The following is an 8,493-nucleotide window of genomic DNA, read 5'->3' on the forward strand; positions in this document are numbered from 1 at the left end:
GCCTCTGCTGTGAGTCAGATACTGAGGTAGATTCAGCTTTGTTCCTGAAAGCTGAATCTTCAGCCCTGTCCCTCTGGTACACCCATTTAGTAGTCTTGTGCCACTGTAAGTGTCTGAATTGCATCACACAGTAAAATCTGGAAGCATATACTTCCAATGTTTTCATGTCTTGTCCACCTACTTCTTTTTTTTTTTTTTGAGACCAGGTCTCAACATGCAGCCCAGGCTGATCTCACGGTCCTCCTGCCCCTCCCTCCTATGTACAGGAACACAACACCACACCAGGTTGTGTGTATGCAATAAAATGGTAGCATCTTTCCCCCCTCATTGTTATGTACAAATCCCTCATTGGTAAGCATTTTAATCTTCACCTTTTATTCATGTTGTAAGTATTTTCCCATGTGTCATCCAACTTGGATTTATTTATAGTTTCTCTTGCTCTAGAGAAGTATTACATTCTTATGAAATGAAGTACACTCATATTTTAGCTTAGTAACCTTATTTCCATGATTTTTATACTTAAGAAATCTTTTCCTAATCCCCATGAAGTTTAAATATAATGTGAATATTCACAATGTAGATGATATGTAACCACAGGAATGTAAATATTATTTTCTATGAAATAACCAAAAACCTTCACTTTCTAGAGTACAGGAATTGAAATTCAAGCATAAAAGGGGTTGGGGGAATAAGTCCAAAAATTAAATTGTGACTTCTGGCAAAGCGTTTGCTCTCTTCCTTAAATGGCACCCTCACAGGTCTTTTATCTCTGGTAGAAAAGAATGGTCCCACCTGTAGCTATTGACTTAGGCTTGATGTGATCACGGCCATCATGAATCTGAACAGGTTGTGGTAACCTGCAGAGGACCTCTAACCCACAAGAAAATAACCACAACAACATAGTGACTGCCAAGCCCATGGTAATAAAGATAGAGCTAGTGAAATCCCCGGGGTGGGAAGGGTCTCCGGACCCTCGCCTGAAAGCCCATCCCCTACACCCATCCTGTCCCCGAACTCTGTGTGGTCTTGTTGGGGAGGATGTAGAATACATCCTGGAAAGCCCGTTAAGGATGAAACTCCAGTGACGAAGCTTTATGAGTCATCACACCTACTGGGGTGGAACTTTTCACTGAGTCACCCATGCTCGTATGAGTAACCCTTCACCCGTGTTCCTGTATGTAACTCCAGTAAGCTCATTGGTCCGACAACCTGGAGTGAGTGGGACAGCTTGTTATTGCCTGTCATTGTTGCATCTGGGCTGAAAAGATGTTTCTTTACATCTCTCCAGAAAAAGTCATACAATCTACTTCACGTGGTTTGCCCGGACAGAGGACGATCCCAGGCAGCAAAGCGGCTTGGAGTGTTGGGTTTCCAAGGACTCGGTGGTCTGTGGTCTCAATGCATAGAGCTGAAGCTGCCAGCAGCGGACCTGCCTGCTGAACCAGCACTCAAGTAGCTGAGCACCTGCTGGAGAGAGCAGCTCCCAGCCATGGGAACAACTAGTCAAATTAGGAGCTTTTAGTGTTCCTCACCAACACAGTAGTGGCCTCAGCTCCGAGGGTTCTGCTCACTGTTCTTCTGGAAGTAAAAAGAGAAGACCCGTAAGGGTTGGGGAGTGTTGTCTGGTTTGTTTGTTTGTTTGTTTGTTTGTTTGTTTGTTTGTTTTGAGACAGGGTTTCTTTCTGTATCCTTGGGTGTCTGAAATTTACTCTGTAGACCAGGCTGGCCTCAAACTCAGAGATCCTGCTGCCTCTGCCTCCTGAGTGCTGGGATTACAGGTGTGAGCCACCAAGGTCCAACTTGTTGTTTTTACAGATTCAGTTCTTAAAGTGGCTACAGACAGGCAGGAGAGAAGCCCTGGTGGGGTTGGGAATGTGGTTTTCCTTCAGGCTTGATTTTGATCCTGTGCTTAGGATTTTTTTTTTCCCCTTTGCAGGGGAAATAAAGGGAAGGCATAAAATCCCTCTTGGCACAATGTATGTTGTACTTAGTTCATGGCCAAAGACAGTTTTATGGGAAAGTCCGCTGTGTGCCAGCAAAGCATTTTTTTTTCTCCATCCATAGTTTTAAAAACAAAAACATTAACTAAAATAAAAGTCTTCCATCTCCCCACCAAAGGAAAAGGAGGGGAGAAAGGAAGGAGGGGGAGAGAAGGAAAGTCACAGCAACTTTCTCTAATATGAAACTTTTAGTTTTTCCAAAAATAATAATAATAATAATGATAATGCAAAGGATTGATCACAACTAGGGGACACTTAAACCTTGGCTTTTCTGCTGCTTGATATCTCATACCGCTCTCTTTGGTGGACTGCCAAGAGGACTAACATTGGAAAGGCTGAGAGATAAGTATCTCCTTTGGCTCTCCCAGATGGCTCTCTAAATTCTAAGTTAAAAAAAAAAAAAAAAAAGCTAGAATAAGCCAATTTAGATGGAAACAGACTTTTTTTCTTTGCTTAAAATTATGTTAAAGCAGAGGCTAAAGAGATGGCTCAGTAGTTCATAATGCTTGTTGCTCTTGCAGAGGACCCAGATTTAGTTCCAGCACCCAAGGGTGGTTTATAACCATCTGTAACTAGAGTTCCAGAGGTTCCTGTGGCCTCTTTTGACCTCTGACATCCTCTGCTGTGAATAACTCTGGATACCAGGCACACACGTGGTGATAAACATGCCTGCAGTAAAAGCCCTTATACACACAAAATAAATAAATTTAATTTTTTAAGTTTTTAAGTTATCTTAAATCAGCTGGGCATGGTGGCACATGACTGTAATCCCAGCACTTTGGGCAGCAGAAGCAGACAGATCTCTGTGAGTGGAGGACAGTCTGGTCTACAAAGGCAGTCTAGGACAGCCAAGGTTACTCAGAGAAACCCTGTCTCGGAAAACCAAACAAATAAATAAATTATGTTAAATCATTTCAGTTAGGTTTTGGTCACTGTTCTGTTGCTGTGAAGAGACACCATAACCAAAGAAACTCTTATAAAAGAAAGCATTTCATTAGGGGTTTGCTTACACTTTCAGAGGGCTAGTCCATGATCATCATGGTGGAAAGCAGACTGGCATGGGAGCAGTAGCTAAGAACCTTATATCCTGATCCTCAGGCAGCAGGCAGAGAGAGACACTTAGTTCTGGCATGGGCTTTTGAAACTTTGAAGCCCACCCCTAATGACATACTCCGGAACAAGACCACACCTCCTGGTCCTTCTGAAACAATGTCCCTCCCTGGACCAGCTACATTCAAACCATCACAAGAATGATGGCTCACACCTATAATCCCAAAGCTTGAGAAGCTAAGATCAAGAGCTCAAGGCTAGCCTGGGCTATATAGTGAGGTTCAAGGCAGCCTGGGCTACCCTCTGTCTCAGTAGAAGCTAGCCAGGCGTGGTGGCGCACCTTGAATTTCAGCACTTGGAGGCAGGGGCAGGCAGATCTCTGATGACAGAGTGAGCTCCAGGACAGCCAGGGCTACACTGAGAAACCCTGTCTTGAACAATGACAATGCAGAGATCTGGGGCCTGGAGAGAAGTTTCAGTGGTTGAGAACACTGCTGCTCTTGCTGAGACCTGGCTTGGGCTCCCTGGATCATGGTGGATCACACGTGGCTGTGATTCCAGTTCCAAGGGATCCTGTGCCCTCTTTTGGCCTCCATGGGAACCGGGCATGTACTTGGCGCACATACAAATAGACACGCAAAGGCTCATACATAGAAAATAAAATTTATAAATTAAGAAAATGCAACAGAAAAGCTGAATTATAGCCATACCATTAAAACAGCTTCGAACATCGCTTTGAAAGCTCTTTGGCCCCACATAAGATGTCTATATGAAACCACTGCTTTCTGAAAAGGTTGGGTGTTCGTTTGGATCAGATTGATCTAACATATGAATTAACTCCGTTCACATATATACAGGAGGAAAAAAATGAGGATGAAATAAATTAACTCTTAAAAAAGTTCTAAAACTCCTAAATCACTAACTCTTCTTAGACAAACAATGTCAAAACAAAGGCACAAATAGTTGTTTGAAGGACTCAGGTACCATGAATAGTAAGTCTCACCCTGAATGCCACTCAGTCTGTTAAAGTTATTTTTATAAATTTGTGTTTGTTTCTCAGTTTCTCTCTTAACCTGGCTATCACTCAAATAATTGAGACTCTGTGATATTATTTGTTGATCAAGCTTTACAGCACAACAGCTAAGCAACTCTCTCAGCTAGTCTGGCTTCCTCCCAGTGTAAATCCCAGAGATACTTGCCCTTTATGGCTCCCAGTCCACCTTGTCTCCCCTGATGTCTCCTGGAGCTCTGCCCGTGGCTGAATTTCCTATTTCCTCCTCTAACTCCTCCTGCCCTGTCTGTCAGGAAGTCCAGCCCCACTCCCTCCCCTGCTCAGCGATTGGTTGTAAGCTGCTTTATTTGCTTATCAGGGGACAACTGGTAGCAGTGTCTAAACAACACTGCGACTGGAGAGTCTCAGAACAAGGATTGCAACCAGATATGGAGAGGGGTTTACAGAAATCAGCGTCTGAATTACACAATAACCTCATGCCTACATCAGTCACACAGGGAACATGGACTTTCCTGTCTTCCCTAGAAACACTCTTGTTCCATGTCCTGACTCAGCATTGCAAAGCAAAGGCCATCCCTAGATGGGAGACGGGGAACAAGCAGGACCAAGAGCAGACACCTGAATGTGATCTGAAGTTCTCAGAAAAAAAGCCAAACCTGTGTTAAAAAGTCTCCACGGTCAACCAATTAGAACTTCTACGACTGGGGAGAGCTGTCCAAATGTCTTAAGCAGCTATATTTAGCCTTCATGGCAGGCATGGATTGCTCACCTCTGTGTTTGACCTATCAGGTAAAATTCCTATTGGAAATGTACAAACAGGCCCCTTAGCTTCCACCAACCTCGAGGCTAAGAAGGGTGCCAGCAAGCATCTGAGACCCACAGCACACACTACCTGCTTTTCTGTAAAGGTCCTGCCTGCTGTTTCCTCCTGAAGTGCTTGGCAGAGGTCTTGCAGTGAAGTGGTCTTTGTTATGCTGCTACGAAACTCCCTTGCAGTGGTCACCACATTGGTATGTGGAGAACCCTGAATCCGTGTTCCTGAGCCATAGTCCCTCATATTTGGCTTCAGAATAAATGATATCTTATTCCGTTTGAGGCAAAAGTTGTGTTTTGGCACCAAGTGTAAAAACGTTACAAGCCCCTAGACAGCTTTTTATTCTAGGAATCTACTTTCAGAACAAATTGGGGATTCCAAACCTCAAAACTCTGACCTGGGGACAGCGAAAAACATTCCTTTACCTCCAGCTAGACCTCTTAACCAAGTATCCTGCAAAGTCTGCAGGCAGATAGCTCCTTTCAGGGTTTAAAGAAGCTAATGAAAATATTAACGATTTGATAAAATAAAAAACTTTTTAGAGTGCTCAGTGATGAACACGAGGCAAGCCTCGGTCTCCATTTAGGCCAGGAGTTGCCAAACTTGTTCTGTAGAGAGCAGTTCATTTCCACTAACGAACTCTGCCTTTGTGGTCTGAAGGCAGCTGTGGATAGTACATACGTGAACTGGCATGGCTAAGTGCCAATGAGGCTTAACCTGTAAGCTGGGTATGGTAATGCATGCCTGCAATCCCAGCACTCTGGAAGGCAGAGACAGGTAGATCTCTGTGAGTTCAAGGCCAGCCTGGTCTACACTGTGAGTATCAAGACAGCCAGAGCTGCTACGTTTGAAGAGGAGAGGGATGCCTGGGTTTGACATACAGGCCATCGTTTGCCAGTCCCCTCTTTATACTGAAAATGATAAATGTAATAATGAGAACTATAAAAAAGCATTTAATGTAACCATTTAAAGAGTATTCATCTCACTTAACAATCACGTGGTTCTCATGAGGTGATTACTCATATGTAAAGATTATATTGAAAATAATTAGCAATTAATATGAATAGCCAGTAGAACACAAAACACAGACAGAGCTACATAGCTGGTTGAAAACAGAAATCTTAGACTTGGAGAAAAAGCCCAGAAGTGCAGAGCACTGGGTCTTTCTGAGACACCGGCATTGGTGGGCACAGCTGCCAGCCTCTCTGGCACCAAGGGACCTGAATCCTCCTGCCTCCACAGGCATCTGCCCTGCGGAGCACATACCTCCCATCACCATCACAACACACACACACACACACACACACACACACACACACTTTTTAAAATAAGTCCTTTAAAAAAATTAAATCCTGATGTCCCCTCTCTATTGTAGTTTTGGGAATTGGGGCCTCCTGGAAAGAAGGAGGTCCTCCTAGACCACACAGCAGACATGCAGCAAGGATGCAGTTTCTGTGCTCCTAACTCCAGGGCCATTCCTGCACACTTGATGGATGCTCCCATAGGCCAGAGTCTTTGCTCTAGTCACACACTTCCACTCCTACCTATCTAATCACATGCACCCTGAGCAAGAGCAACCAGTTCGCACATTTCCAAAACAGCACAAGGAGCCGCTGTTGCTTAGCTAGCCTTCAGAATGCTGCTACTCACAATGGAAACCCATTTACATCAAGCTAGGGGAAGATGGCCCACACCTCCAGCTGGTACTCCTGACTCTGAGAGAGGCCTGGGGTAATTTTAAGACTAAGCAAGGCCACATCATGTAAGAAACTATTTCAGGGGGAAGGAAAGGCAGACAGACAGACAGACAGAGAGAGAGACTGTCCAGACCGCCATCTAATTAGCAAAATAGCAACATTCACTTCCATTTCCTCTCTTTCTCTTGTCTTGCTTTATTTATTTTTCTCAATAGCACTTAACACCATTGGATATGCAATACTTTGAATTTATTCATTGTTTCTGTTTCTAATTAGAATACAAACTCCAAAAAAAAAACCAAGGCATCTGTCTTGTTAGCTACTGTATATCCTTAGCATGACACTTTTTTAAAAATGTATTTATATTTTTATTTTATGTGTTTGTGTGAGGGTGTTACATGTAAACAGGTGCCCAGGTAGTCCAGAAGAGGGGCTCCATTGCCCAGAGCTGAGTTACAGTTGGTTGTGAGCTGCTGACATGGTTGCTAGGAATTGAATTCCAGCTCTCTGGAAGAGTAGCAAGCACTCTTAACCATTGAGCCATCTCTCCAGCAGCACAGAGCTTTTAAAATGAATGAATGAATGAATGAATGAATGCTATTTAGTGTATAAAAGTCACAAGGTACAATAGAATCAGAGGTGGCTTGGAAACCCAGCTCTGCCACTTACTTACTTCTGTGTGGTCTTGGCCACGATAACTAGAAAAAGGCCTCAGAGGCTACGGTGAATCTCTGAGGCTGTTAGTGAGCTGCACCACTAGGAGTGAAAGAGATAAGCCTGAGTGTGGACAGACAGACGGTGTGGTCCTGCCGGCTGCTGTGAGGTCTTTGAGATTTGTTCTGGGTGAGTGGGGGCAGGAGAGGATACCAAGCAGTTATGGTATGTTGTGTTTTAGGTGTTGTGAAGACTGGACCGGGGCAAGGGCTGAGGGAGACCAGCTGGCTCTCCCGCAGTCACACTGGAGGCAACAGCAGCTCCCATCAGTGAGATTGTGCTGCCTCCATCCAGCCCTGTGAGCAGCAGTGACAGTGGTGAAAGCCTGTCAGGTTTTGGAGAGAGTTTAAAGCCAGAGTTTATTGAGGGTTTAAGTTAGGAATGGAGAGAAACAGCCAATGACTCATTCCACCAGGGATTAGGAGGGAGCTGGGGGAGGAGGCAGGGTAGGGATCAGGTGGTGCAATTAAGCCTGAGAGCTTATTAGAGGCTATCCACGGAGATGCTGTCAACAGATAGCTTAGAAATGGCTACCCAACTGCTCACAAGAATCACCTACAGATGTTTTTGTTTATCTTGGTTTTGTCTTGTTTTGTGCTTTTCACGATACTCTGTTTGGGTACCAGGACCCTGCACTCACTTGGCTGGGTTTCTACCACCATGCTGTGTGCCCAGGCTTCCAAGGGAACTTTAAAATAAAAATAAAATTTAAAAACCCAGCACTTGAGAAGCAGAGACAGGAGAATCTCTAAGTTCAACACTAATCTGCTTTGCATAGAGAGTTACAGGTTGGTCACAGCTACACAGCAAGAAAGGGACCCTGCCAATTAATTAATTAACTAACTAATTAATTAATAAGATAATAAGGAAGGCCAGGCTATGGTGCACACCTGTGATCCCAGCACTCTGGGAAGCAGAGGCAGGCAGATCTCTGTGAGTTCAAGGCCAGCCTGGTCTACAAAGTGAGACCAGACAGCCAGGGTTACACAGAGAAACCTTGTCTCATAAAACAAAAAACAACAAAAATAAGGAAGAAGGGAGCAGGTCAGTCTGCACATGGCACACTACTCCTGTTGTAACTCCAACTCCAAGGAGGCAGAGCCAGGAAGGGTACATGTGTTTGACGTCAGCCTGGGCTACATCGCAAGACTCCGTCTTAGAAATAAATAGTACCTGAGGAGCACAAGGGCAACACACACACACACA

Source organism: Meriones unguiculatus, chromosome 1, assembly GCF_030254825.1.
Source record: "Meriones unguiculatus strain TT.TT164.6M chromosome 1, Bangor_MerUng_6.1, whole genome shotgun sequence".
NCBI classification, from domain to species: Eukaryota; Metazoa; Chordata; class Mammalia; order Rodentia; family Muridae; genus Meriones; species Meriones unguiculatus.